The sequence below is a fragment of the Chiloscyllium punctatum genome, chromosome 5 (assembly GCF_047496795.1).
Source record: "Chiloscyllium punctatum isolate Juve2018m chromosome 5, sChiPun1.3, whole genome shotgun sequence".
Classification (NCBI taxonomy): Eukaryota; Metazoa; Chordata; class Chondrichthyes; order Orectolobiformes; family Hemiscylliidae; genus Chiloscyllium; species Chiloscyllium punctatum.
In genome coordinates, this window is record NC_092743.1 from 41516226 (window position 1) to 41542244 (window position 26019).

General features: G+C 58.6%; 21 non-coding genes across 21 annotated transcripts; all 21 read right to left on the reverse strand.

Moving 5' to 3' along the window:
• Positions 1 to 447: 447 nt before the first annotated feature.
• trnay-gua (transfer RNA tyrosine (anticodon GUA)) lies at positions 448 to 537 on the reverse strand. The gene is given in 2 exon segments: positions 448 to 483; positions 501 to 537. It is a non-coding gene; the product is annotated as a tRNA-Tyr (tRNA).
• A 1176-nt stretch (positions 538 to 1713) lies between these two features.
• trnay-gua (transfer RNA tyrosine (anticodon GUA)) lies at positions 1714 to 1803 on the reverse strand. Its single transcript is given in 2 exon segments — positions 1714 to 1749; positions 1767 to 1803. It is a non-coding gene; the product is annotated as a tRNA-Tyr (tRNA).
• Positions 1804 to 2979: 1176 nt separating this feature from the next.
• Positions 2980 to 3069, reverse strand: trnay-gua (transfer RNA tyrosine (anticodon GUA)). Its single transcript is given in 2 exon segments — positions 2980 to 3015; positions 3033 to 3069. It is a non-coding gene; the product is annotated as a tRNA-Tyr (tRNA).
• Positions 3070 to 4245: 1176 nt separating this feature from the next.
• trnay-gua (transfer RNA tyrosine (anticodon GUA)) lies at positions 4246 to 4335 on the reverse strand. Its single transcript is given in 2 exon segments — positions 4246 to 4281; positions 4299 to 4335. It is a non-coding gene; the product is annotated as a tRNA-Tyr (tRNA).
• Positions 4336 to 5511: 1176 nt separating this feature from the next.
• trnay-gua (transfer RNA tyrosine (anticodon GUA)) lies at positions 5512 to 5601 on the reverse strand. Its single transcript is given in 2 exon segments — positions 5512 to 5547; positions 5565 to 5601. It is a non-coding gene; the product is annotated as a tRNA-Tyr (tRNA).
• Positions 5602 to 6777: 1176 nt separating this feature from the next.
• trnay-gua (transfer RNA tyrosine (anticodon GUA)) lies at positions 6778 to 6867 on the reverse strand. Its single transcript is given in 2 exon segments — positions 6778 to 6813; positions 6831 to 6867. It is a non-coding gene; the product is annotated as a tRNA-Tyr (tRNA).
• Positions 6868 to 8043: 1176 nt separating this feature from the next.
• On the reverse strand, positions 8044 to 8133 carry trnay-gua (transfer RNA tyrosine (anticodon GUA)). Its single transcript is given in 2 exon segments — positions 8044 to 8079; positions 8097 to 8133. It is a non-coding gene; the product is annotated as a tRNA-Tyr (tRNA).
• A 1176-nt stretch (positions 8134 to 9309) lies between these two features.
• trnay-gua (transfer RNA tyrosine (anticodon GUA)) lies at positions 9310 to 9399 on the reverse strand. Its single transcript is given in 2 exon segments — positions 9310 to 9345; positions 9363 to 9399. It is a non-coding gene; the product is annotated as a tRNA-Tyr (tRNA).
• A 1176-nt stretch (positions 9400 to 10575) lies between these two features.
• Positions 10576 to 10665, reverse strand: trnay-gua (transfer RNA tyrosine (anticodon GUA)). Its single transcript is given in 2 exon segments — positions 10576 to 10611; positions 10629 to 10665. It is a non-coding gene; the product is annotated as a tRNA-Tyr (tRNA).
• Positions 10666 to 11841: 1176 nt separating this feature from the next.
• Positions 11842 to 11931, reverse strand: trnay-gua (transfer RNA tyrosine (anticodon GUA)). The gene is given in 2 exon segments: positions 11842 to 11877; positions 11895 to 11931. It is a non-coding gene; the product is annotated as a tRNA-Tyr (tRNA).
• Positions 11932 to 13107: 1176 nt separating this feature from the next.
• On the reverse strand, positions 13108 to 13197 carry trnay-gua (transfer RNA tyrosine (anticodon GUA)). Its single transcript is given in 2 exon segments — positions 13108 to 13143; positions 13161 to 13197. It is a non-coding gene; the product is annotated as a tRNA-Tyr (tRNA).
• A 1176-nt stretch (positions 13198 to 14373) lies between these two features.
• Positions 14374 to 14463, reverse strand: trnay-gua (transfer RNA tyrosine (anticodon GUA)). The gene is given in 2 exon segments: positions 14374 to 14409; positions 14427 to 14463. It is a non-coding gene; the product is annotated as a tRNA-Tyr (tRNA).
• A 1176-nt stretch (positions 14464 to 15639) lies between these two features.
• trnay-gua (transfer RNA tyrosine (anticodon GUA)) lies at positions 15640 to 15729 on the reverse strand. The gene is given in 2 exon segments: positions 15640 to 15675; positions 15693 to 15729. It is a non-coding gene; the product is annotated as a tRNA-Tyr (tRNA).
• Positions 15730 to 16905: 1176 nt separating this feature from the next.
• Positions 16906 to 16995, reverse strand: trnay-gua (transfer RNA tyrosine (anticodon GUA)). The gene is given in 2 exon segments: positions 16906 to 16941; positions 16959 to 16995. It is a non-coding gene; the product is annotated as a tRNA-Tyr (tRNA).
• Positions 16996 to 18171: 1176 nt separating this feature from the next.
• trnay-gua (transfer RNA tyrosine (anticodon GUA)) lies at positions 18172 to 18261 on the reverse strand. The gene is given in 2 exon segments: positions 18172 to 18207; positions 18225 to 18261. It is a non-coding gene; the product is annotated as a tRNA-Tyr (tRNA).
• A 1176-nt stretch (positions 18262 to 19437) lies between these two features.
• On the reverse strand, positions 19438 to 19527 carry trnay-gua (transfer RNA tyrosine (anticodon GUA)). Its single transcript is given in 2 exon segments — positions 19438 to 19473; positions 19491 to 19527. It is a non-coding gene; the product is annotated as a tRNA-Tyr (tRNA).
• Positions 19528 to 20703: 1176 nt separating this feature from the next.
• On the reverse strand, positions 20704 to 20793 carry trnay-gua (transfer RNA tyrosine (anticodon GUA)). Its single transcript is given in 2 exon segments — positions 20704 to 20739; positions 20757 to 20793. It is a non-coding gene; the product is annotated as a tRNA-Tyr (tRNA).
• A 1176-nt stretch (positions 20794 to 21969) lies between these two features.
• Positions 21970 to 22059, reverse strand: trnay-gua (transfer RNA tyrosine (anticodon GUA)). The gene is given in 2 exon segments: positions 21970 to 22005; positions 22023 to 22059. It is a non-coding gene; the product is annotated as a tRNA-Tyr (tRNA).
• Positions 22060 to 23235: 1176 nt separating this feature from the next.
• On the reverse strand, positions 23236 to 23325 carry trnay-gua (transfer RNA tyrosine (anticodon GUA)). The gene is given in 2 exon segments: positions 23236 to 23271; positions 23289 to 23325. It is a non-coding gene; the product is annotated as a tRNA-Tyr (tRNA).
• A 1176-nt stretch (positions 23326 to 24501) lies between these two features.
• trnay-gua (transfer RNA tyrosine (anticodon GUA)) lies at positions 24502 to 24591 on the reverse strand. Its single transcript is given in 2 exon segments — positions 24502 to 24537; positions 24555 to 24591. It is a non-coding gene; the product is annotated as a tRNA-Tyr (tRNA).
• A 1176-nt stretch (positions 24592 to 25767) lies between these two features.
• On the reverse strand, positions 25768 to 25857 carry trnay-gua (transfer RNA tyrosine (anticodon GUA)). The gene is given in 2 exon segments: positions 25768 to 25803; positions 25821 to 25857. It is a non-coding gene; the product is annotated as a tRNA-Tyr (tRNA).
• Between the last annotated feature and the right edge of the window lie 162 nt (positions 25858 to 26019).

Consider the following 26019-nt stretch of genomic DNA (forward strand, 5'->3'; position numbering starts at 1 on the left):
TGAGACCAAACAGTGCTGATGCCTGTCTCGCTGAAAGAACCAACTTGTCGGAGGAGCGGCAGCGGCAGCTGGTGGACTCAGGCGAGGCGGAAGGCCCCGTGGACGAGGAAAGAAGTGCTGAGGCGATGGCGATTGCTGATTGGAGGTGGAAACGACTTCAGCCTTGGCGCAGCCACCACGAGCGTGAGGTGACGTCGCAGGGCCCCGCCTGACTGATAGAAGACTTCATTTGGTTGCAGTGAGCACAAAGTGCTTTCATGCGTTTGTGTCGAAAACGAGGCACCCTGCTGGCCGTCAGCTGCAGCCGCAGCAAGGAGACAGCTGGCTGGCTGGTTGCAGAGGGGGAAGGGCGTGTGCCGACGTGTCGCCTTTTCAGCTCATCTGTGTTGCTGTGGCCCGCGTGCTGGTGGATGCTGACTGTTTGCAAAAAGCAGCAGGGTGGGGGGCTCCTTCGAGCCGGAATTGAACCGGCGACCTAAGGATGACAGGTTTGCGACACACTACAGTCCTCCGCTCTACCAGCTGAGCTATCGAAGGAGAGTCCAGCAGTGGCTCTCCCTTGCTGATGCTTTGCCGCGCTCCTCCACTAATGCGACGCCGTTGCCTCCCTGAAAATCTGTCACTCTGGCAGATCCTGAGCCACTGGCTGATCTCCACAGCTTCGGCCTGTGCTGGCATGAAGAAATCGTCTCGAGTGCTGATCCGAAACTGCCAGATTCTGCCGGTACAGTACCTGACTCGCAGCTTCGTGTACATGTCAGGTTAGGGTTTGGGCCGCAGCTTACCGACTGGTTCAAGTTGCCTCCAAACACGTCCAGGACGTGCCCGCTGACCTCAGGCGACTCACCCACCACCGGTGTGATCCTTTCAAGGTGCTGACTTGCACCCCGCAGGGAAAAAACATCAACGCCGCAGGCGTTTCCCTTCACTGCGCAGCTCGACTTCCTTCCTACGCTGCACCCTGAAACAGCAGGACCTGCCTGTCGCTCACCCGTGAAGCTTTTGATCTTTCGGGACCACTCTCAGGGAGGCGGCGTACGCAAACGGTATTCCGTCTGCTGCAGACCAGCTGAGTGAGTGGGTGCACTCGCAGTTTTAAAAGCAAGTGGAGAATGCGAGCATCGATCCCACTACCTCACGCGTGCGCTCCAACAGTTGAACTAATCCCCCGGTAGGTGAGCCGGCCACGCTTTCGCTCCTTCCGCAGTGGATCCTGAGCAGCCACGCTCCAGGATGTGCAGGAAATCCTCTCACCCGTCGGACGGCTGAGACCAAACAGTGCTGATGCCTGTCTCGCTGAAAGAACCAACTTGTCGGAGGAGCGGCAGCGGCAGCTGGTGGACTCAGGCGAGGCGGAAGGCCCCGTGGACGAGGAAAGAAGTGCTGAGGCGATGGCGATTGCTGATTGGAGGTGGAAACGACTTCAGCCTTGGCGCAGCCACCACGAGCGTGAGGTGACGTCGCAGGGCCCCGCCTGACTGATAGAAGACTTCATTTGGTTGCAGTGAGCACAAAGTGCTTTCATGCGTTTGTGTCGAAAACGAGGCACCCTGCTGGCCGTCAGCTGCAGCCGCAGCAAGGAGACAGCTGGCTGGCTGGTTGCAGAGGGGGAAGGGCGTGTGCCGACGTGTCGCCTTTTCAGCTCATCTGTGTTGCTGTGGCCCGCGTGCTGGTGGATGCTGACTGTTTGCAAAAAGCAGCAGGGTGGGGGGCTACTTCGAGCCGGAATTGAACCGGCGACCTAAGGATGACAGGTTTGCGACACACTACAGTCCTCCGCTCTACCAGCTGAGCTATCGAAGGAGAGCCCAGTAGAGGCTCTCCCTTGCTGATGCTTTGCCGCGCTCCTCCACTAATGCGACGCCGTTGCCTCCCTGAAAATCTGTCACTCTGGCAGATCCTGAGCCACTGGCTGATCTCCACAGCTTCGGCCTGTGCTGGCATGAAGAAATCGTCTCGAGTGCTGATCCGAAACTGCCAGATTCTGCCGGTACAGTACCTGACTCGCAGCTTCGTGTACATGTCAGGTTAGGGTTTGGGCCGCAGCTTACCGACTGGTTCAAGTTGCCTCCAAACACGTCCAGGACGTGCCCGCTGACCTCAGGCGACTCACCCACCACCGGTGTGATCCTTTCAAGGTGCTGACTTGCACCCCGCAGGGAAAAAACATCAACGCCGCAGGCGTTTCCCTTCACTGCGCAGCTCGACTTCCTTCCTACGCTGCACCCTGAAACAGCAGGACCTGCCTGTCGCTCACGCGTGAAGCTTTTGATCTTTCGGGACCACTCTCAGGGAGGCGGCGTACGCAAACGGTATTCCGTCTGCTGCAGACCAGCTGAGTGAGTGGGTGCACTCGCAGTTTTAAAAGCAAGTGGAGAATGCGAGCATCGATCCCACTACCTCACGCGTGCGCTCCAACAGTTGAACTAATCCCCCGGTAGGTGAGCCGGCCACGCTTTCGCTCCTTCCGCAGTGGATCCTGAGCAGCCACGCTCCAGGATGTGCAGGAAATCCTCTCACCCGTCGGACGGCTGAGACCAAACATTGCTGATGCCTGTCTCGCTGAAAGAACCAACTTGTCGGAGGAGCGGCAGCGGCAGCTGGTGGACTCAGGCGAGGCGGAAGGCCCCGTGGACGAGGAAAGAAGTGCTGAGGCGATGGCGATTGCTGATTGGAGGTGGAAACGACTTCAGCCTTGGCGCAGCCACCACGAGCGTGAGGTGACGTCGCAGGGCCCCGCCTGACTGATAGAAGACTTCATTTGGTTGCAGTGAGCACAAAGTGCTTTCATGCGTTTGTGTCGAAAACGAGGCACCCTGCTGGCCGTCAGCTGCAGCCGCAGCAAGGAGACAGCTGGCTGGCTGGTTGCAGAGGGGGAAGGGCGTGTGCCGACGTGTCGCCTTTTCAGCTCATCTGTGTTGCTGTGGCCCGCGTGCTGGTGGATGCTGACTGTTTGCAAAAAGCAGCAGGGTGGGGGGCTCCTTCGAGCCGGAATTGAACCGGCGACCTAAGGATGACAGGTTTGCGACACACTACAGTCCTCCGCTCTACCAGCTGAGCTATCGAAGGAGAGCCCAGCAGTGGCTCTCCCTTGCTGATGCTTTGCCGCGCTCCTCCACTAATGCGACGCCGTTGCCTCCCTGAAAATCTGTCACTCTGGCAGATCCTGAGCCACTGGCTGATCTCCACAGCTTCGGCCTGTGCTGGCATGAAGAAATCGTCTCGAGTGCTGATCCGAAACTGCCAGATTCTGCCGGTACAGTACCTGACTCGCAGCTTCGTGTACATGTCAGGTTAGGGTTTGGGCCGCAGCTTACCGACTGGTTCAAGTTGCCTCCAAACACGTCCAGGACGTGCCCGCTGACCTCAGGCGACTCACCCACCACCGGTGTGATCCTTTCAAGGTGCTGACTTGCACCCCGCAGGGAAAAAACATCAACGCCGCAGGCGTTTCCCTTCACTGCGCAGCTCGACTTCCTTCCTACGCTGCACCCTGAAACAGCAGGACCTGCCTGTCGCTCACGCGTGAAGCTTTTGATCTTTCGGGACCACTCTCAGGGAGGCGGCGTACGCAAACGGTATTCCGTCTGCTGCAGACCAGCTGAGTGAGTGGGTGCACTCGCAGTTTTAAAAGCAAGTGGAGAATGCGAGCATCGATCCCACTACCTCACGCGTGCGCTCCAACAGTTGAACTAATCCCCCGGTAGGTGAGCCGGCCACGCTTTCGCTCCTTCCGCAGTGGATCCTGAGCAGCCACGCTCCAGGATGTGCAGGAAATCCTCTCACCCGTCGGACGGCTGAGACCAAACAGTGCTGATGCCTGTCTCGCTGAAAGAACCAACTTGTCGGAGGAGCGGCAGCGGCAGCTGGTGGACTCAGGCGAGGCGGAAGGCCCCGTGGACGAGGAAAGAAGTGCTGAGGCGATGGCGATTGCTGATTGGAGGTGGAAACGACTTCAGCCTTGGCGCAGCCACCACGAGCGTGAGGTGACGTCGCAGGGCCCCGCCTGACTGATAGAAGACTTCATTTGGTTGCAGTGAGCACAAAGTGCTTTCATGCGTTTGTGTCGAAAACGAGGCACCCTGCTGGCCGTCAGCTGCAGCCGCAGCAAGGAGACAGCTGGCTGGCTGGTTGCAGAGGGGGAAGGGCGTGTGCCGACGTGTCGCCTTTTCAGCTCATCTGTGTTGCTGTGGCCCGCGTGCTGGTGGATGCTGACTGTTTGCAAAAAGCAGCAGGGTGGGGGGCTACTTCGAGCCGGAATTGAACCGGCGACCTAAGGATGACAGGTTTGCGACACACTACAGTCCTCCGCTCTACCAGCTGAGCTATCGAAGGAGAGCCCAGCCGTGGCTCTCCCTTGCTGATGCTTTGCCGCGCTCCTCCACTAATGCGACGCCGTTGCCTCCCTGAAAATCTGTCACTCTGGCAGATCCTGAGCCACTGGCTGATCTCCACAGCTTCGGCCTGTGCTGGCATGAAGAAATCGTCTCGAGTGCTGATCCGAAACTGCCAGATTCTGCCGGTACAGTACCTGACTCGCAGCTTCGTGTACATGTCAGGTTAGGGTTTGGGCCGCAGCTTACCGACTGGTTCAAGTTGCCTCCAAACACGTCCAGGACGTGCCCGCTGACCTCAGGCGACTCACCCACCACCGGTGTGATCCTTTCAAGGTGCTGACTTGCACCCCGCAGGGAAAAAACATCAACGCCGCAGGCGTTTCCCTTCACTGCGCAGCTCGACTTCCTTCCTACGCTGCACCCTGAAACAGCAGGACCTGCCTGTCGCTCACGCGTGAAGCTTTTGATCTTTCGGGACCACTCTCAGGGAGGCGGCGTACGCAAACGGTATTCCGTCTGCTGCAGACCAGCTGAGTGAGTGGGTGCACTCGCAGTTTTAAAAGCAAGTGGAGAATGCGGGCATCGATCCCACTACCTCACGCGTGCGCTCCAACAGTTGAACTAATCCCCCGGTAGGTGAGCCGGCCACGCTTTCGCTCCTTCCGCAGTGGATCCTGAGCAGCCACGCTCCAGGATGTGCAGGAAATCCTCTCACCCGTCGGACGGCTGAGACCAAACATTGCTGATGCCTGTCTCGCTGAAAGAACCAACTTGTCGGAGGAGCGGCAGCGGCAGCTGGTGGACTCAGGCGAGGCGGAAGGCCCCGTGGACGAGGAAAGAAGTGCTGAGGCGATGGCGATTGCTGATTGGAGGTGGAAACGACTTCAGCCTTGGCGCAGCCACCACGAGCGTGAGGTGACGTCGCAGGGCCCCGCCTGACTGATAGAAGACTTCATTTGGTTGCAGTGAGCACAAAGTGCTTTCATGCGTTTGTGTCGAAAACGAGGCACCCTGCTGGCCGTCAGCTGCAGCCGCAGCAAGGAGACAGCTGGCTGGCTGGTTGCAGAGGGGGAAGGGCGTGTGCCGACGTGTCGCCTTTTCAGCTCATCTGTGTTGCTGTGGCCCGCGTGCTGGTGGATGCTGACTGTTTGCAAAAAGCAGCAGGGTGGGGGGCTACTTCGAGCCGGAATTGAACCGGCGACCTAAGGATGACAGGTTTGCGACACACTACAGTCCTCCGCTCTACCAGCTGAGCTATCGAAGGAGAGCCCAGTAGAGGCTCTCCCTTGCTGATGCTTTGCCGCGCTCCTCCACTAATGCGACGCCGTTGCCTCCCTGAAAATCTGTCACTCTGGCAGATCCTGAGCCACTGGCTGATCTCCACAGCTTCGGCCTGTGCTGGCATGAAGAAATCGTCTCGAGTGCTGATCCGAAACTGCCAGATTCTGCCGGTACAGTACCTGACTCGCAGCTTCGTGTACATGTCAGGTTAGGGTTTGGGCCGCAGCTTACCGACTGGTTCAAGTTGCCTCCAAACACGTCCAGGACGTGCCCGCTGACCTCAGGCGACTCACCCACCACCGGTGTGATCCTTTCAAGGTGCTGACTTGCACCCCGCAGGGAAAAAACATCAACGCCGCAGGCGTTTCCCTTCACTGCGCAGCTCGACTTCCTTCCTACGCTGCACCCTGAAACAGCAGGACCTGCCTGTCGCTCACGCGTGAAGCTTTTGATCTTTCGGGACCACTCTCAGGGAGGCGGCGTACGCAAACGGTATTCCGTCTGCTGCAGACCAGCTGAGTGAGTGGGTGCACTCGCAGTTTTAAAAGCAAGTGGAGAATGCGAGCATCGATCCCACTACCTCACGCGTGCGCTCCAACAGTTGAACTAATCCCCCGGTAGGTGAGCCGGCCACGCTTTCGCTCCTTCCGCAGTGGATCCTGAGCAGCCACGCTCCAGGATGTGCAGGAAATCCTCTCACCCGTCGGACGGCTGAGACCAAACATTGCTGATGCCTGTCTCGCTGAAAGAACCAACTTGTCGGAGGAGCGGCAGCGGCAGCTGGTGGACTCAGGCGAGGCGGAAGGCCCCGTGGACGAGGAAAGAAGTGCTGAGGCGATGGCGATTGCTGATTGGAGGTGGAAACGACTTCAGCCTTGGCGCAGCCACCACGAGCGTGAGGTGACGTCGCAGGGCCCCGCCTGACTGATAGAAGACTTCATTTGGTTGCAGTGAGCACAAAGTGCTTTCATGCGTTTGTGTCGAAAACGAGGCACCCTGCTGGCCGTCAGCTGCAGCCGCAGCAAGGAGACAGCTGGCTGGCTGGTTGCAGAGGGGGAAGGGCGTGTGCCGACGTGTCGCCTTTTCAGCTCATCTGTGTTGCTGTGGCCCGCGTGCTGGTGGATGCTGACTGTTTGCAAAAAGCAGCAGGGTGGGGGGCTCCTTCGAGCCGGAATTGAACCGGCGACCTAAGGATGACAGGTTTGCGACACACTACAGTCCTCCGCTCTACCAGCTGAGCTATCGAAGGAGAGCCCAGCAGTGGCTCTCCCTTGCTGATGCTTTGCCGCGCTCCTCCACTAATGCGACGCCGTTGCCTCCCTGAAAATCTGTCACTCTGGCAGATCCTGAGCCACTGGCTGATCTCCACAGCTTCGGCCTGTGCTGGCATGAAGAAATCGTCTCGAGTGCTGATCCGAAACTGCCAGATTCTGCCGGTACAGTACCTGACTCGCAGCTTCGTGTACATGTCAGGTTAGGGTTTGGGCCGCAGCTTACCGACTGGTTCAAGTTGCCTCCAAACACGTCCAGGACGTGCCCGCTGACCTCAGGCGACTCACCCACCACCGGTGTGATCCTTTCAAGGTGCTGACTTGCACCCCGCAGGGAAAAAACATCAACGCCGCAGGCGTTTCCCTTCACTGCGCAGCTCGACTTCCTTCCTACGCTGCACCCTGAAACAGCAGGACCTGCCTGTCGCTCACGCGTGAAGCTTTTGATCTTTCGGGACCACTCTCAGGGAGGCGGCGTACGCAAACGGTATTCCGTCTGCTGCAGACCAGCTGAGTGAGTGGGTGCACTCGCAGTTTTAAAAGCAAGTGGAGAATGCGAGCATCGATCCCACTACCTCACGCGTGCGCTCCAACAGTTGAACTAATCCCCCGGTAGGTGAGCCGGCCACGCTTTCGCTCCTTCCGCAGTGGATCCTGAGCAGCCACGCTCCAGGATGTGCAGGAAATCCTCTCACCCGTCGGACGGCTGAGACCAAACAGTGCTGATGCCTGTCTCGCTGAAAGAACCAACTTGTCGGAGGAGCGGCAGCGGCAGCTGGTGGACTCAGGCGAGGCGGAAGGCCCCGTGGACGAGGAAAGAAGTGCTGAGGCGATGGCGATTGCTGATTGGAGGTGGAAACGACTTCAGCCTTGGCGCAGCCACCACGAGCGTGAGGTGACGTCGCAGGGCCCCGCCTGACTGATAGAAGACTTCATTTGGTTGCAGTGAGCACAAAGTGCTTTCATGCGTTTGTGTCGAAAACGAGGCACCCTGCTGGCCGTCAGCTGCAGCCGCAGCAAGGAGACAGCTGGCTGGCTGGTTGCAGAGGGGGAAGGGCGTGTGCCGACGTGTCGCCTTTTCAGCTCATCTGTGTTGCTGTGGCCCGCGTGCTGGTGGATGCTGACTGTTTGCAAAAAGCAGCAGGGTGGGGGGCTACTTCGAGCCGGAATTGAACCGGCGACCTAAGGATGACAGGTTTGCGACACACTACAGTCCTCCGCTCTACCAGCTGAGCTATCGAAGGAGAGCCCAGCCGTGGCTCTCCCTTGCTGATGCTTTGCCGCGCTCCTCCACTAATGCGACGCCGTTGCCTCCCTGAAAATCTGTCACTCTGGCAGATCCTGAGCCACTGGCTGATCTCCACAGCTTCGGCCTGTGCTGGCATGAAGAAATCGTCTCGAGTGCTGATCCGAAACTGCCAGATTCTGCCGGTACAGTACCTGACTCGCAGCTTCGTGTACATGTCAGGTTAGGGTTTGGGCCGCAGCTTACCGACTGGTTCAAGTTGCCTCCAAACACGTCCAGGACGTGCCCGCTGACCTCAGGCGACTCACCCACCACCGGTGTGATCCTTTCAAGGTGCTGACTTGCACCCCGCAGGGAAAAAACATCAACGCCGCAGGCGTTTCCCTTCACTGCGCAGCTCGACTTCCTTCCTACGCTGCACCCTGAAACAGCAGGACCTGCCTGTCGCTCACGCGTGAAGCTTTTGATCTTTCGGGACCACTCTCAGGGAGGCGGCGTACGCAAACGGTATTCCGTCTGCTGCAGACCAGCTGAGTGAGTGGGTGCACTCGCAGTTTTAAAAGCAAGTGGAGAATGCGGGCATCGATCCCACTACCTCACGCGTGCGCTCCAACAGTTGAACTAATCCCCCGGTAGGTGAGCCGGCCACGCTTTCGCTCCTTCCGCAGTGGATCCTGAGCAGCCACGCTCCAGGATGTGCAGGAAATCCTCTCACCCGTCGGACGGCTGAGACCAAACATTGCTGATGCCTGTCTCGCTGAAAGAACCAACTTGTCGGAGGAGCGGCAGCGGCAGCTGGTGGACTCAGGCGAGGCGGAAGGCCCCGTGGACGAGGAAAGAAGTGCTGAGGCGATGGCGATTGCTGATTGGAGGTGGAAACGACTTCAGCCTTGGCGCAGCCACCACGAGCGTGAGGTGACGTCGCAGGGCCCCGCCTGACTGATAGAAGACTTCATTTGGTTGCAGTGAGCACAAAGTGCTTTCATGCGTTTGTGTCGAAAACGAGGCACCCTGCTGGCCGTCAGCTGCAGCCGCAGCAAGGAGACAGCTGGCTGGCTGGTTGCAGAGGGGGAAGGGCGTGTGCCGACGTGTCGCCTTTTCAGCTCATCTGTGTTGCTGTGGCCCGCGTGCTGGTGGATGCTGACTGTTTGCAAAAAGCAGCAGGGTGGGGGGCTCCTTCGAGCCGGAATTGAACCGGCGACCTAAGGATGACAGGTTTGCGACACACTACAGTCCTCCGCTCTACCAGCTGAGCTATCGAAGGAGAGCCCAGCAGTGGCTCTCCCTTGCTGATGCTTTGCCGCGCTCCTCCACTAATGCGACGCCGTTGCCTCCCTGAAAATCTGTCACTCTGGCAGATCCTGAGCCACTGGCTGATCTCCACAGCTTCGGCCTGTGCTGGCATGAAGAAATCGTCTCGAGTGCTGATCCGAAACTGCCAGATTCTGCCGGTACAGTACCTGACTCGCAGCTTCGTGTACATGTCAGGTTAGGGTTTGGGCCGCAGCTTACCGACTGGTTCAAGTTGCCTCCAAACACGTCCAGGACGTGCCCGCTGACCTCAGGCGACTCACCCACCACCGGTGTGATCCTTTCAAGGTGCTGACTTGCACCCCGCAGGGAAAAAACATCAACGCCGCAGGCGTTTCCCTTCACTGCGCAGCTCGACTTCCTTCCTACGCTGCACCCTGAAACAGCAGGACCTGCCTGTCGCTCACGCGTGAAGCTTTTGATCTTTCGGGACCACTCTCAGGGAGGCGGCGTACGCAAACGGTATTCCGTCTGCTGCAGACCAGCTGAGTGAGTGGGTGCACTCGCAGTTTTAAAAGCAAGTGGAGAATGCGAGCATCGATCCCACTACCTCACGCGTGCGCTCCAACAGTTGAACTAATCCCCCGGTAGGTGAGCCGGCCACGCTTTCGCTCCTTCCGCAGTGGATCCTGAGCAGCCACGCTCCAGGATGTGCAGGAAATCCTCTCACCCGTCGGACGGCTGAGACCAAACAGTGCTGATGCCTGTCTCGCTGAAAGAACCAACTTGTCGGAGGAGCGGCAGCGGCAGCTGGTGGACTCAGGCGAGGCGGAAGGCCCCGTGGACGAGGAAAGAAGTGCTGAGGCGATGGCGATTGCTGATTGGAGGTGGAAACGACTTCAGCCTTGGCGCAGCCACCACGAGCGTGAGGTGACGTCGCAGGGCCCCGCCTGACTGATAGAAGACTTCATTTGGTTGCAGTGAGCACAAAGTGCTTTCATGCGTTTGTGTCGAAAACGAGGCACCCTGCTGGCCGTCAGCTGCAGCCGCAGCAAGGAGACAGCTGGCTGGCTGGTTGCAGAGGGGGAAGGGCGTGTGCCGACGTGTCGCCTTTTCAGCTCATCTGTGTTGCTGTGGCCCGCGTGCTGGTGGATGCTGACTGTTTGCAAAAAGCAGCAGGGTGGGGGGCTACTTCGAGCCGGAATTGAACCGGCGACCTAAGGATGACAGGTTTGCGACACACTACAGTCCTCCGCTCTACCAGCTGAGCTATCGAAGGAGAGCCCAGTAGAGGCTCTCCCTTGCTGATGCTTTGCCGCGCTCCTCCACTAATGCGACGCCGTTGCCTCCCTGAAAATCTGTCACTCTGGCAGATCCTGAGCCACTGGCTGATCTCCACAGCTTCGGCCTGTGCTGGCATGAAGAAATCGTCTCGAGTGCTGATCCGAAACTGCCAGATTCTGCCGGTACAGTACCTGACTCGCAGCTTCGTGTACATGTCAGGTTAGGGTTTGGGCTGCAGCTTACCGACTGGTTCAAGTTGCCTCCAAACACGTCCAGGACGTGCCCGCTGACCTCAGGCGACTCACCCACCACCGGTGTGATCCTTTCAAGGTGCTGACTTGCACCCCGCAGGGAAAAAACATCAACGCCGCAGGCGTTTCCCTTCACTGCGCAGCTCGACTTCCTTCCTACGCTGCACCCTGAAACAGCAGGACCTGCCTGTCGCTCACGCGTGAAGCTTTTGATCTTTCGGGACCACTCTCAGGGAGGCGGCGTACGCAAACGGTATTCCGTCTGCTGCAGACCAGCTGAGTGAGTGGGTGCACTCGCAGTTTTAAAAGCAAGTGGAGAATGCGAGCATCGATCCCACTACCTCACGCGTGCGCTCCAACAGTTGAACTAATCCCCCGGTAGGTGAGCCGGCCACGCTTTCGCTCCTTCCGCAGTGGATCCTGAGCAGCCACGCTCCAGGATGTGCAGGAAATCCTCTCACCCGTCGGACGGCTGAGACCAAACAGTGCTGATGCCTGTCTCGCTGAAAGAACCAACTTGTCGGAGGAGCGGCAGCGGCAGCTGGTGGACTCAGGCGAGGCGGAAGGCCCCGTGGACGAGGAAAGAAGTGCTGAGGCGATGGCGATTGCTGATTGGAGGTGGAAACGACTTCAGCCTTGGCGCAGCCACCACGAGCGTGAGGTGACGTCGCAGGGCCCCGCCTGACTGATAGAAGACTTCATTTGGTTGCAGTGAGCACAAAGTGCTTTCATGCGTTTGTGTCGAAAACGAGGCACCCTGCTGGCCGTCAGCTGCAGCCGCAGCAAGGAGACAGCTGGCTGGCTGGTTGCAGAGGGGGAAGGGCGTGTGCCGACGTGTCGCCTTTTCAGCTCATCTGTGTTGCTGTGGCCCGCGTGCTGGTGGATGCTGACTGTTTGCAAAAAGCAGCAGGGTGGGGGGCTCCTTCGAGCCGGAATTGAACCGGCGACCTAAGGATGACAGGTTTGCGACACACTACAGTCCTCCGCTCTACCAGCTGAGCTATCGAAGGAGAGTCCAGCAGTGGCTCTCCCTTGCTGATGCTTTGCCGCGCTCCTCCACTAATGCGACGCCGTTGCCTCCCTGAAAATCTGTCACTCTGGCAGATCCTGAGCCACTGGCTGATCTCCACAGCTTCGGCCTGTGCTGGCATGAAGAAATCGTCTCGAGTGCTGATCCGAAACTGCCAGATTCTGCCGGTACAGTACCTGACTCGCAGCTTCGTGTACATGTCAGGTTAGGGTTTGGGCCGCAGCTTACCGACTGGTTCAAGTTGCCTCCAAACACGTCCAGGACGTGCCCGCTGACCTCAGGCGACTCACCCACCACCGGTGTGATCCTTTCAAGGTGCTGACTTGCACCCCGCAGGGAAAAAACATCAACGCCGCAGGCGTTTCCCTTCACTGCGCAGCTCGACTTCCTTCCTACGCTGCACCCTGAAACAGCAGGACCTGCCTGTCGCTCACGCGTGAAGCTTTTGATCTTTCGGGACCACTCTCAGGGAGGCGGCGTACGCAAACGGTATTCCGTCTGCTGCAGACCAGCTGAGTGAGTGGGTGCACTCGCAGTTTTAAAAGCAAGTGGAGAATGCGAGCATCGATCCCACTACCTCACGCGTGCGCTCCAACAGTTGAACTAATCCCCCGGTAGGTGAGCCGGCCACGCTTTCGCTCCTTCCGCAGTGGATCCTGAGCAGCCACGCTCCAGGATGTGCAGGAAATCCTCTCACCCGTCGGACGGCTGAGACCAAACAGTGCTGATGCCTGTCTCGCTGAAAGAACCAACTTGTCGGAGGAGCGGCAGCGGCAGCTGGTGGACTCAGGCGAGGCGGAAGGCCCCGTGGACGAGGAAAGAAGTGCTGAGGCGATGGCGATTGCTGATTGGAGGTGGAAACGACTTCAGCCTTGGCGCAGCCACCACGAGCGTGAGGTGACGTCGCAGGGCCCCGCCTGACTGATAGAAGACTTCATTTGGTTGCAGTGAGCACAAAGTGCTTTCATGCGTTTGTGTCGAAAACGAGGCACCCTGCTGGCCGTCAGCTGCAGCCGCAGCAAGGAGACAGCTGGCTGGCTGGTTGCAGAGGGGGAAGGGCGTGTGCCGACGTGTCGCCTTTTCAGCTCATCTGTGTTGCTGTGGCCCGCGTGCTGGTGGATGCTGACTGTTTGCAAAAAGCAGCAGGGTGGGGGGCTACTTCGAGCCGGAATTGAACCGGCGACCTAAGGATGACAGGTTTGCGACACACTACAGTCCTCCGCTCTACCAGCTGAGCTATCGAAGGAGAGCCCAGTAGAGGCTCTCCCTTGCTGATGCTTTGCCGCGCTCCTCCACTAATGCGACGCCGTTGCCTCCCTGAAAATCTGTCACTCTGGCAGATCCTGAGCCACTGGCTGATCTCCACAGCTTCGGCCTGTGCTGGCATGAAGAAATCGTCTCGAGTGCTGATCCGAAACTGCCAGATTCTGCCGGTACAGTACCTGACTCGCAGCTTCGTGTACATGTCAGGTTAGGGTTTGGGCCGCAGCTTACCGACTGGTTCAAGTTGCCTCCAAACACGTCCAGGACGTGCCCGCTGACCTCAGGCGACTCACCCACCACCGGTGTGATCCTTTCAAGGTGCTGACTTGCACCCCGCAGGGAAAAAACATCAACGCCGCAGGCGTTTCCCTTCACTGCGCAGCTCGACTTCCTTCCTACGCTGCACCCTGAAACAGCAGGACCTGCCTGTCGCTCACGCGTGAAGCTTTTGATCTTTCGGGACCACTCTCAGGGAGGCGGCGTACGCAAACGGTATTCCGTCTGCTGCAGACCAGCTGAGTGAGTGGGTGCACTCGCAGTTTTAAAAGCAAGTGGAGAATGCGAGCATCGATCCCACTACCTCACGCGTGCGCTCCAACAGTTGAACTAATCCCCCGGTAGGTGAGCCGGCCACGCTTTCGCTCCTTCCGCAGTGGATCCTGAGCAGCCACGCTCCAGGATGTGCAGGAAATCCTCTCACCCGTCGGACGGCTGAGACCAAACATTGCTGATGCCTGTCTCGCTGAAAGAACCAACTTGTCGGAGGAGCGGCAGCGGCAGCTGGTGGACTCAGGCGAGGCGGAAGGCCCCGTGGACGAGGAAAGAAGTGCTGAGGCGATGGCGATTGCTGATTGGAGGTGGAAACGACTTCAGCCTTGGCGCAGCCACCACGAGCGTGAGGTGACGTCGCAGGGCCCCGCCTGACTGATAGAAGACTTCATTTGGTTGCAGTGAGCACAAAGTGCTTTCATGCGTTTGTGTCGAAAACGAGGCACCCTGCTGGCCGTCAGCTGCAGCCGCAGCAAGGAGACAGCTGGCTGGCTGGTTGCAGAGGGGGAAGGGCGTGTGCCGACGTGTCGCCTTTTCAGCTCATCTGTGTTGCTGTGGCCCGCGTGCTGGTGGATGCTGACTGTTTGCAAAAAGCAGCAGGGTGGGGGGCTCCTTCGAGCCGGAATTGAACCGGCGACCTAAGGATGACAGGTTTGCGACACACTACAGTCCTCCGCTCTACCAGCTGAGCTATCGAAGGAGAGTCCAGCAGTGGCTCTCCCTTGCTGATGCTTTGCCGCGCTCCTCCACTAATGCGACGCCGTTGCCTCCCTGAAAATCTGTCACTCTGGCAGATCCTGAGCCACTGGCTGATCTCCACAGCTTCGGCCTGTGCTGGCATGAAGAAATCGTCTCGAGTGCTGATCCGAAACTGCCAGATTCTGCCGGTACAGTACCTGACTCGCAGCTTCGTGTACATGTCAGGTTAGGGTTTGGGCCGCAGCTTACCGACTGGTTCAAGTTGCCTCCAAACACGTCCAGGACGTGCCCGCTGACCTCAGGCGACTCACCCACCACCGGTGTGATCCTTTCAAGGTGCTGACTTGCACCCCGCAGGGAAAAAACATCAACGCCGCAGGCGTTTCCCTTCACTGCGCAGCTCGACTTCCTTCCTACGCTGCACCCTGAAACAGCAGGACCTGCCTGTCGCTCACGCGTGAAGCTTTTGATCTTTCGGGACCACTCTCAGGGAGGCGGCGTACGCAAACGGTATTCCGTCTGCTGCAGACCAGCTGAGTGAGTGGGTGCACTCGCAGTTTTAAAAGCAAGTGGAGAATGCGAGCATCGATCCCACTACCTCACGCGTGCGCTCCAACAGTTGAACTAATCCCCCGGTAGGTGAGCCGGCCACGCTTTCGCTCCTTCCGCAGTGGATCCTGAGCAGCCACGCTCCAGGATGTGCAGGAAATCCTCTCACCCGTCGGACGGCTGAGACCAAACAGTGCTGATGCCTGTCTCGCTGAAAGAACCAACTTGTCGGAGGAGCGGCAGCGGCAGCTGGTGGACTCAGGCGAGGCGGAAGGCCCCGTGGACGAGGAAAGAAGTGCTGAGGCGATGGCGATTGCTGATTGGAGGTGGAAACGACTTCAGCCTTGGCGCAGCCACCACGAGCGTGAGGTGACGTCGCAGGGCCCCGCCTGACTGATAGAAGACTTCATTTGGTTGCAGTGAGCACAAAGTGCTTTCATGCGTTTGTGTCGAAAACGAGGCACCCTGCTGGCCGTCAGCTGCAGCCGCAGCAAGGAGACAGCTGGCTGGCTGGTTGCAGAGGGGGAAGGGCGTGTGCCGACGTGTCGCCTTTTCAGCTCATCTGTGTTGCTGTGGCCCGCGTGCTGGTGGATGCTGACTGTTTGCAAAAAGCAGCAGGGTGGGGGGCTACTTCGAGCCGGAATTGAACCGGCGACCTAAGGATGACAGGTTTGCGACACACTACAGTCCTCCGCTCTACCAGCTGAGCTATCGAAGGAGAGCCCAGTAGAGGCTCTCCCTTGCTGATGCTTTGCCGCGCTCCTCCACTAATGCGACGCCGTTGCCTCCCTGAAAATCTGTCACTCTGGCAGATCCTGAGCCACTGGCTGATCTCCACAGCTTCGGCCTGTGCTGGCATGAAGAAATCGTCTCGAGTGCTGATCCGAAACTGCCAGATTCTGCCGGTACAGTACCTGACTCGCAGCTTCGTGTACATGTCAGGTTAGGGTTTGGGCCGCAGCTTACCGACTGGTTCAAGTTGCCTCCAAACACGTCCAGGACGTGCCCGCTGACCTCAGGCGACTCACCCACCACCGGTGTGATCCTTTCAAGGTGCTGACTTGCACCCCGCAGGGAAAAAACATCAACGCCGCAGGCGTTTCCCTTCACTGCGCAGCTCGACTTCCTTCCTACGCTGCACCCTGAAACAGCAGGACCTGCCTGTCGCTCACGCGTGAAGCTTTTGATCTTTCGGGACCACTCTCAGGGAGGCGGCGTACGCAAACGGTATTCCGTCTGCTGCAGACCAGCTGAGTGAGTGGGTGCACTCGCAGTTTTAAAAGCAAGTGGAGAATGCGAGCATCGATCCCACTACCTCACGCGTGCGCTCCAACAGTTGAACTAATCCCCCGGTAGGTGAGCCGGCCACGCTTTCGCTCCTTCCGCAGTGGATCCTGAGCAGCCACGCTCCAGGATGTGCAGGAAATCCTCTCACCCGTCGGACGGCTGAGACCAAACATTGCTGATGCCTGTCTCGCTGAAAGAACCAACTTGTCGGAGGAGCGGCAGCGGCAGCTGGTGGACTCAGGCGAGGCGGAAGGCCCCGTGGACGAGGAAAGAAGTGCTGAGGCGATGGCGATTGCTGATTGGAGGTGGAAACGACTTCAGCCTTGGCGCAGCCACCACGAGCGTGAGGTGACGTCGCAGGGCCCCGCCTGACTGATAGAAGACTTCATTTGGTTGCAGTGAGCACAAAGTGCTTTCATGCGTTTGTGTCGAAAACGAGGCACCCTGCTGGCCGTCAGCTGCAGCCGCAGCAAGGAGACAGCTGGCTGGCTGGTTGCAGAGGGGGAAGGGCGTGTGCCGACGTGTCGCCTTTTCAGCTCATCTGTGTTGCTGTGGCCCGCGTGCTGGTGGATGCTGACTGTTTGCAAAAAGCAGCAGGGTGGGGGGCTCCTTCGAGCCGGAATTGAACCGGCGACCTAAGGATGACAGGTTTGCGACACACTACAGTCCTCCGCTCTACCAGCTGAGCTATCGAAGGAGAGCCCAGCAGTGGCTCTCCCTTGCTGATGCTTTGCCGCGCTCCTCCACTAATGCGACGCCGTTGCCTCCCTGAAAATCTGTCACTCTGGCAGATCCTGAGCCACTGGCTGATCTCCACAGCTTCGGCCTGTGCTGGCATGAAGAAATCGTCTCGAGTGCTGATCCGAAACTGCCAGATTCTGCCGGTACAGTACCTGACTCGCAGCTTCGTGTACATGTCAGGTTAGGGTTTGGGCCGCAGCTTACCGACTGGTTCAAGTTGCCTCCAAACACGTCCAGGACGTGCCCGCTGACCTCAGGCGACTCACCCACCACCGGTGTGATCCTTTCAAGGTGCTGACTTGCACCCCGCAGGGAAAAAACATCAACGCCGCAGGCGTTTCCCTTCACTGCGCAGCTCGACTTCCTTCCTACGCTGCACCCTGAAACAGCAGGACCTGCCTGTCGCTCACGCGTGAAGCTTTTGATCTTTCGGGACCACTCTCAGGGAGGCGGCGTACGCAAACGGTATTCCGTCTGCTGCAGACCAGCTGAGTGAGTGGGTGCACTCGCAGTTTTAAAAGCAAGTGGAGAATGCGAGCATCGATCCCACTACCTCACGCGTGCGCTCCAACAGTTGAACTAATCCCCCGGTAGGTGAGCCGGCCACGCTTTCGCTCCTTCCGCAGTGGATCCTGAGCAGCCACGCTCCAGGATGTGCAGGAAATCCTCTCACCCGTCGGACGGCTGAGACCAAACAGTGCTGATGCCTGTCTCGCTGAAAGAACCAACTTGTCGGAGGAGCGGCAGCGGCAGCTGGTGGACTCAGGCGAGGCGGAAGGCCCCGTGGACGAGGAAAGAAGTGCTGAGGCGATGGCGATTGCTGATTGGAGGTGGAAACGACTTCAGCCTTGGCGCAGCCACCACGAGCGTGAGGTGACGTCGCAGGGCCCCGCCTGACTGATAGAAGACTTCATTTGGTTGCAGTGAGCACAAAGTGCTTTCATGCGTTTGTGTCGAAAACGAGGCACCCTGCTGGCCGTCAGCTGCAGCCGCAGCAAGGAGACAGCTGGCTGGCTGGTTGCAGAGGGGGAAGGGCGTGTGCCGACGTGTCGCCTTTTCAGCTCATCTGTGTTGCTGTGGCCCGCGTGCTGGTGGATGCTGACTGTTTGCAAAAAGCAGCAGGGTGGGGGGCTACTTCGAGCCGGAATTGAACCGGCGACCTAAGGATGACAGGTTTGCGACACACTACAGTCCTCCGCTCTACCAGCTGAGCTATCGAAGGAGAGCCCAGCAGAGGCCCTCTCTTGCTGATGCTTTGCCGCGCTCCTCCACTAATGCGACGCCGTTGCCTCCCTGAAAATCTGTCACTCTGGCAGATCCTGAGCCACTGGCTGATCTCCACAGCTTCGGCCTGTGCTGGCATGAAGAAATCGTCTCGAGTGCTGATCCGAAACTGCCAGATTCTGCCGGTACAGTACCTGACTCGCAGCTTCGTGTACATGTCAGGTTAGGGTTTGGGCTGCAGCTTACCGACTGGTTCAAGTTGCCTCCAAACACGTCCAGGACGTGCCCGCTGACCTCAGGCGACTCACCCACCACCGGTGTGATCCTTTCAAGGTGCTGACTTGCACCCCGCAGGGAAAAAACATCAACGCCGCAGGCGTTTCCCTTCACTGCGCAGCTCGACTTCCTTCCTACGCTGCACCCTGAAACAGCAGGACCTGCCTGTCGCTCACGCGTGAAGCTTTTGATCTTTCGGGACCACTCTCAGGGAGGCGGCGTACGCAAACGGTATTCCGTCTGCTGCAGACCAGCTGAGTGAGTGGGTGCACTCGCAGTTTTAAAAGCAAGTGGAGAATGCGAGCATCGATCCCACTACCTCACGCGTGCGCTCCAACAGTTGAACTAATCCCCCGGTAGGTGAGCCGGCCACGCTTTCGCTCCTTCCGCAGTGGATCCTGAGCAGCCACGCTCCAGGATGTGCAGGAAATCCTCTCACCCGTCGGACGGCTGAGACCAAACAGTGCTGATGCCTGTCTCGCTGAAAGAACCAACTTGTCGGAGGAGCGGCAGCGGCAGCTGGTGGACTCAGGCGAGGCGGAAGGCCCCGTGGACGAGGAAAGAAGTGCTGAGGCGATGGCGATTGCTGATTGGAGGTGGAAACGACTTCAGCCTTGGCGCAGCCACCACGAGCGTGAGGTGACGTCGCAGGGCCCCGCCTGACTGATAGAAGACTTCATTTGGTTGCAGTGAGCACAAAGTGCTTTCATGCGTTTGTGTCGAAAACGAGGCACCCTGCTGGCCGTCAGCTGCAGCCGCAGCAAGGAGACAGCTGGCTGGCTGGTTGCAGAGGGGGAAGGGCGTGTGCCGACGTGTCGCCTTTTCAGCTCATCTGTGTTGCTGTGGCCCGCGTGCTGGTGGATGCTGACTGTTTGCAAAAAGCAGCAGGGTGGGGGGCTTCTTCGAGCCGGAATTGAACCGGCGACCTAAGGATGACAGGTTTGCGACACACTACAGTCCTCCGCTCTACCAGCTGAGCTATCGAAGGAGAGTCCAGCAGTGGCTCTCCCTTGCTGATGCTTTGCCGCGCTCCTCCACTAATGCGACGCCGTTGCCTCCCTGAAAATCTGTCACTCTGGCAGATCCTGAGCCACTGGCTGATCTCCACAGCTTCGGCCTGTGCTGGCATGAAGAAATCGTCTCGAGTGCTGATCCGAAACTGCCAGATTCTGCCGGTACAGTACCTGACTCGCAGCTTCGTGTACATGTCAGGTTAGGGTTTGGGCCGCAGCTTACCGACTGGTTCAAGTTGCCTCCAAACACGTCCAGGACGTGCCCGCTGACCTCAGGCGACTCACCCACCACCGGTGTGATCCTTTCAAGGTGCTGACTTGCACCCCGCAGGGAAAAAACATCAACGCCGCAGGCGTTTCCCTTCACTGCGCAGCTCGACTTCCTTCCTACGCTGCACCCTGAAACAGCAGGACCTGCCTGTCGCTCACGCGTGAAGCTTTTGATCTTTCGGGACCACTCTCAGGGAGGCGGCGTACGCAAACGGTATTCCGTCTGCTGCAGACCAGCTGAGTGAGTGGGTGCACTCGCAGTTTTAAAAGCAAGTGGAGAATGCGAGCATCGATCCCACTACCTCACGCGTGCGCTCCAACAGTTGAACTAATCCCCCAGTAGGTGAGCCGGCCACGCTTTCGCTCCTTCCGCAGTGGATCCTGAGCAGCCACGCTCCAGGATGTGCAGGAAATCCTCTCACCCGTCGGACGGCTGAGACCAAACAGTGCTGATGCCTGTCTCGCTGAAAGAACCAACTTGTCGGAGGAGCGGCAGCGGCAGCTGGTGGACTCAGGCGAGGCGGAAGGCCCCGTGGACGAGGAAAGAAGTGCTGAGGCGATGGCGATTGCTGATTGGAGGTGGAAACGACTTCAGCCTTGGCGCAGCCACCACGAGCGTGAGGTGACGTCGCAGGGCCCCGCCTGACTGATAGAAGACTTCATTTGATTGCAGTGAGCACAAAGTGCTTTCATGCGTTTGTGTCGAAAACGAGGCACCCTGCTGGCCGTCAGCTGCAGCCGCAGCAAGGAGACAGCTGGCTGGCTGGTTGCAGAGGGGGAAGGGCGTGTGCCGACGTGTCGCCTTTTCAGCTCATCTGTGTTGCTGTGGCCCGCGTGCTGGTGGATGCTGACTGTTTGCAAAAAGCAGCAGGGTGGGGGGCTACTTCGAGCCGGAATTGAACCGGCGACCTAAGGATGACAGGTTTGCGACACACTACAGTCCTCCGCTCTACCAGCTGAGCTATCGAAGGAGAGCCCAGTAGAGGCTCTCCCTTGCTGATGCTTTGCCGCGCTCCTCCACTAATGCGACGCCGTTGCCTCCCTGAAAATCTGTCACTCTGGCAGATCCTGAGCCACTGGCTGATCTCCACAGCTTCGGCCTGTGCTGGCATGAAGAAATCGTCTCGAGTGCTGATCCGAAACTGCCAGATTCTGCCGGTACAGTACCTGACTCGCAGCTTCGTGTACATGTCAGGTTAGGGTTTGGGCCGCAGCTTACCGACTGGTTCAAGTTGCCTCCAAACACGTCCAGGACGTGCCCGCTGACCTCAGGCGACTCACCCACCACCGGTGTGATCCTTTCAAGGTGCTGACTTGCACCCCGCAGGGAAAAAACATCAACGCCGCAGGCGTTTCCCTTCACTGCGCAGCTCGACTTCCTTCCTACGCTGCACCCTGAAACAGCAGGACCTGCCTGTCGCTCACGCGTGAAGCTTTTGATCTTTCGGGACCACTCTCAGGGAGGCGGCGTACGCAAACGGTATTCCGTCTGCTGCAGACCAGCTGAGTGAGTGGGTGCACTCGCAGTTTTAAAAGCAAGTGGAGAATGCGAGCATCGATCCCACTACCTCACGCGTGCGCTCCAACAGTTGAACTAATCCCCCGGTAGGTGAGCCGGCCACGCTTTCGCTCCTTCCGCAGTGGATCCTGAGCAGCCACGCTCCAGGATGTGCAGGAAATCCTCTCACCCGTCGGACGGCTGAGACCAAACATTGCTGATGCCTGTCTCGCTGAAAGAACCAACTTGTCGGAGGAGCGGCAGCGGCAGCTGGTGGACTCAGGCGAGGCGGAAGGCCCCGTGGACGAGGAAAGAAGTGCTGAGGCGATGGCGATTGCTGATTGGAGGTGGAAACGACTTCAGCCTTGGCGCAGCCACCACGAGCGTGAGGTGACGTCGCAGGGCCCCGCCTGACTGATAGAAGACTTCATTTGGTTGCAGTGAGCACAAAGTGCTTTCATGCGTTTGTGTCGAAAACGAGGCACCCTGCTGGCCGTCAGCTGCAGCCGCAGCAAGGAGACAGCTGGCTGGCTGGTTGCAGAGGGGGAAGGGCGTGTGCCGACGTGTCGCCTTTTCAGCTCATCTGTGTTGCTGTGGCCCGCGTGCTGGTGGATGCTGACTGTTTGCAAAAAGCAGCAGGGTGGGGGGCTACTTCGAGCCGGAATTGAACCGGCGACCTAAGGATGACAGGTTTGCGACACACTACAGTCCTCCGCTCTACCAGCTGAGCTATCGAAGGAGAGCCCAGTAGAGGCTCTCCCTTGCTGATGCTTTGCCGCGCTCCTCCACTAATGCGACGCCGTTGCCTCCCTGAAAATCTGTCACTCTGGCAGATCCTGAGCCACTGGCTGATCTCCACAGCTTCGGCCTGTGCTGGCATGAAGAAATCGTCTCGAGTGCTGATCCGAAACTGCCAGATTCTGCCGGTACAGTACCTGACTCGCAGCTTCGTGTACATGTCAGGTTAGGGTTTGGGCCGCAGCTTACCGACTGGTTCAAGTTGCCTCCAAACACGTCCAGGACGTGCCCGCTGACCTCAGGCGACTCACCCACCACCGGTGTGATCCTTTCAAGGTGCTGACTTGCACCCCGCAGGGAAAAAACATCAACGCCGCAGGCGTTTCCCTTCACTGCGCAGCTCGACTTCCTTCCTACGCTGCACCCTGAAACAGCAGGACCTGCCTGTCGCTCACGCGTGAAGCTTTTGATCTTTCGGGACCACTCTCAGGGAGGCGGCGTACGCAAACGGTATTCCGTCTGCTGCAGACCAGCTGAGTGAGTGGGTGCACTCGCAGTTTTAAAAGCAAGTGGAGAATGCGAGCATCGATCCCACTACCTCACGCGTGCGCTCCAACAGTTGAACTAATCCCCCGGTAGGTGAGCCGGCCACGCTTTCGCTCCTTCCGCAGTGGATCCTGAGCAGCCACGCTCCAGGATGTGCAGGAAATCCTCTCACCCGTCGGACGGCTGAGACCAAACAGTGCTGATGCCTGTCTCGCTGAAAGAACCAACTTGTCGGAGGAGCGGCAGCGGCAGCTGGTGGACTCAGGCGAGGCGGAAGGCCCCGTGGACGAGGAAAGAAGTGCTGAGGCGATGGCGATTGCTGATTGGAGGTGGAAACGACTTCAGCCTTGGCGCAGCCACCACGAGCGTGAGGTGACGTCGCAGGGCCCCGCCTGACTGATAGAAGACTTCATTTGGTTGCAGTGAGCACAAAGTGCTTTCATGCGTTTGTGTCGAAAACGAGGCACCCTGCTGGCCGTCAGCTGCAGCCGCAGCAAGGAGACAGCTGGCTGGCTGGTTGCAGAGGGGGAAGGGCGTGTGCCGACGTGTCGCCTTTTCAGCTCATCTGTGTTGCTGTGGCCCGCGTGCTGGTGGATGCTGACTGTTTGCAAAAAGCAGCAGGGTGGGGGGCTACTTCGAGCCGGAATTGAACCGGCGACCTAAGGATGACAGGTTTGCGACACACTACAGTCCTCCGCTCTACCAGCTAAGCTATCGAAGGAGAGCCCAGCAGTGGCTCTCCCTTGCTGATGCTTTGCCGCGCTCCTCCACTAATGCGACGCCGTTGCCTCCCTGAAAATCTGTCACTCTGGCAGATCCTGAGCCACTGGTTGATCTCCACAGCTTCGGCCTGTGCTGGCATGAAGAAATCGTCTCGAGTGCTGATCCGAAACTGCCAGATTCTGCCGGTACAGTACCTGACTCGCAGCTTCGTGTACATGTCAGGTTAGGGTTTGGGCCACAGCTTACCGACTGGTTCAAGTTGCCTCCAAACACGTCCAGGACGTGCCCGCTGACCTCAGGCAACTCACCCACCACCGGTGTGATCCTTTCAAGGTGCTGACTTGCACCCCGCAGGGAAAAAACATCAACGCCGCAGGCGTTTCCCTTCACTGCGCAGCTCGACTTCCTTCCTACGCTGCACCCTGAAACAGCAGGACCTGCCTGTCGCTCACGCGTGAAGCTTTTGATCTTTCGGGACCACTCTCAGGGAGGCGGCGTACGCAAACGGTATTCCGTCTGCTGCAGACCAGCTGAGTGAGTGGGTGCACTCGCAGTTTTAAAAGCAAGTGGAGAATGCGAGCATCGATCCCACTACCTCACGCGTGCGCTCCAACAGTTGAACTAATCCCCCGGTAGGTGAGCCGGCCACGCTTTCGCTCCTTCCGCAGTGGATCCTGAGCAGCCACGCTCCAGGATGTGCAGGAAATCCTCTCACCCGTCGGACGGCTGAGACCAAACATTGCTGATGCCTGTCTCGCTGAAAGAACCAACTTGTCGGAGGAGCGGCAGCGGCAGCTGGTGGACTCAGGCGAGGCGGAAGGCCCCGTGGACGAGGAAAGAAGTGCTGAGGCGATGGCGATTGCTGATTGGAGGTGGAAACGACTTCAGCCTTGGCGCAGCCACCACGAGCGTGAGGTGACGTCGCAGGGCCCCGCCTGACTGATAGAAGACTTCATTTGGTTGCAGTGAGCACAAAGTGCTTTCATGCGTTTGTGTCGAAAACGAGGCACCCTGCTGGCCGTCAGCTGCAGCCGCAGCAAGGAGACAGCTGGCTGGCTGGTTGCAGAGGGGGAAGGGCGTGTGCCGACGTGTCGCCTTTTCAGCTCATCTGTGTTGCTGTGGCCCGCGTGCTGGTGGATGCTGACTGTTTGCAAAAAGCAGCAGGGTGGGGGGCTCCTTCGAGCCGGAATTGAACCGGCGACCTAAGGATGACAGGTTTGCGACACACTACAGTCCTCCGCTCTACCAGCTGAGCTATCGAAGGAGAGTCCAGCAGTGGCTCTCCCTTGCTGATGCTTTGCCGCGCTCCTCCACTAATGCGACGCCGTTGCCTCCCTGAAAATCTGTCACTCTGGCAGATCCTGAGCCACTGGCTGATCTCCACAGCTTCGGCCTGTGCTGGCATGAAGAAATCGTCTCGAGTGCTGATCCGAAACTGCCAGATTCTGCCGGTACAGTACCTGACTCGCAGCTTCGTGTACATGTCAGGTTAGGGTTTGGGCCGCAGCTTACCGACTGGTTCAAGTTGCCTCCAAACACGTCCAGGGCGTGCCCGCTGACCTCAGGCGACTCACCCACCACCGGTGTGATCCTTTCAAGGTGCTGACTTGCACCCCGCAGGGAAAAAACATCAACGCCGCAGGCGTTTCCCTTCACTGCGCAGCTCGACTTCCTTCCTACGCTGCACCCTGAAACAGCAGGACCTGCCTGTCGCTCACGCGTGAAGCTTTTGATCTTTCGGGACCACTCTCAGGGAGGCGGCGTACGCAAACGGTATTCCGTCTGCTGCAGACCAGCTGAGTGAGTGGGTGCACTCGCAGTTTTAAAAGCAAGTGGAGAATGCGAGCATCGATCCCACTACCTCACGCGTGCGCTCCAACAGTTGAACTAATCCCCCGGTAGGTGAGCCGGCCACGCTTTCGCTCCTTCCGCAGTGGATCCTGAGCAGCCACGCTCCAGGATGTGCAGGAAATCCTCTCACCCGTCGGACGGCTGAGACCAAACAGTGCTGATGCCTGTCTCGCTGAAAGAACCAACTTGTCGGAGGAGCGGCAGCGGCAGCTGGTGGACTCAGGCGAGGCGGAAGGCCCCGTGGACGAGGAAAGAAGTGCTGAGGCGATGGCGATTGCTGATTGGAGGTGGAAACGACTTCAGCCTTGGCGCAGCCACCACGAGCGTGAGGTGACGTCGCAGGGCCCCGCCTGACTGATAGAAGACTTCATTTGGTTGCAGTGAGCACAAAGTGCTTTCATGCGTTTGTGTCGAAAACGAGGCACCCTGCTGGCCGTCAGCTGCAGCCGCAGCAAGGAGACAGCTGGCTGGCTGGTTGCAGAGGGGGAAGGGCGTGTGCCGACGTGTCGCCTTTTCAGCTCATCTGTGTTGCTGTGGCCCGCGTGCTGGTGGATGCTGACTGTTTGCAAAAAGCAGCAGGGTGGGGGGCTCCTTCGAGCCGGAATTGAACCGGCGACCTAAGGATGACAGGTTTGCGACACACTACAGTCCTCCGCTCTACCAGCTGAGCTATCGAAGGAGAGCCCAGCAGTGGCTCTCCCTTGCTGATGCTTTGCCGCGCTCCTCCACTAATGCGACGCCGTTGCCTCCCTGAAAATCTGTCACTCTGGCAGATCCTGAGCCACTGGCTGATCTCCACAGCTTCGGCCTGTGCTGGCATGAAGAAATCGTCTCGAGTGCT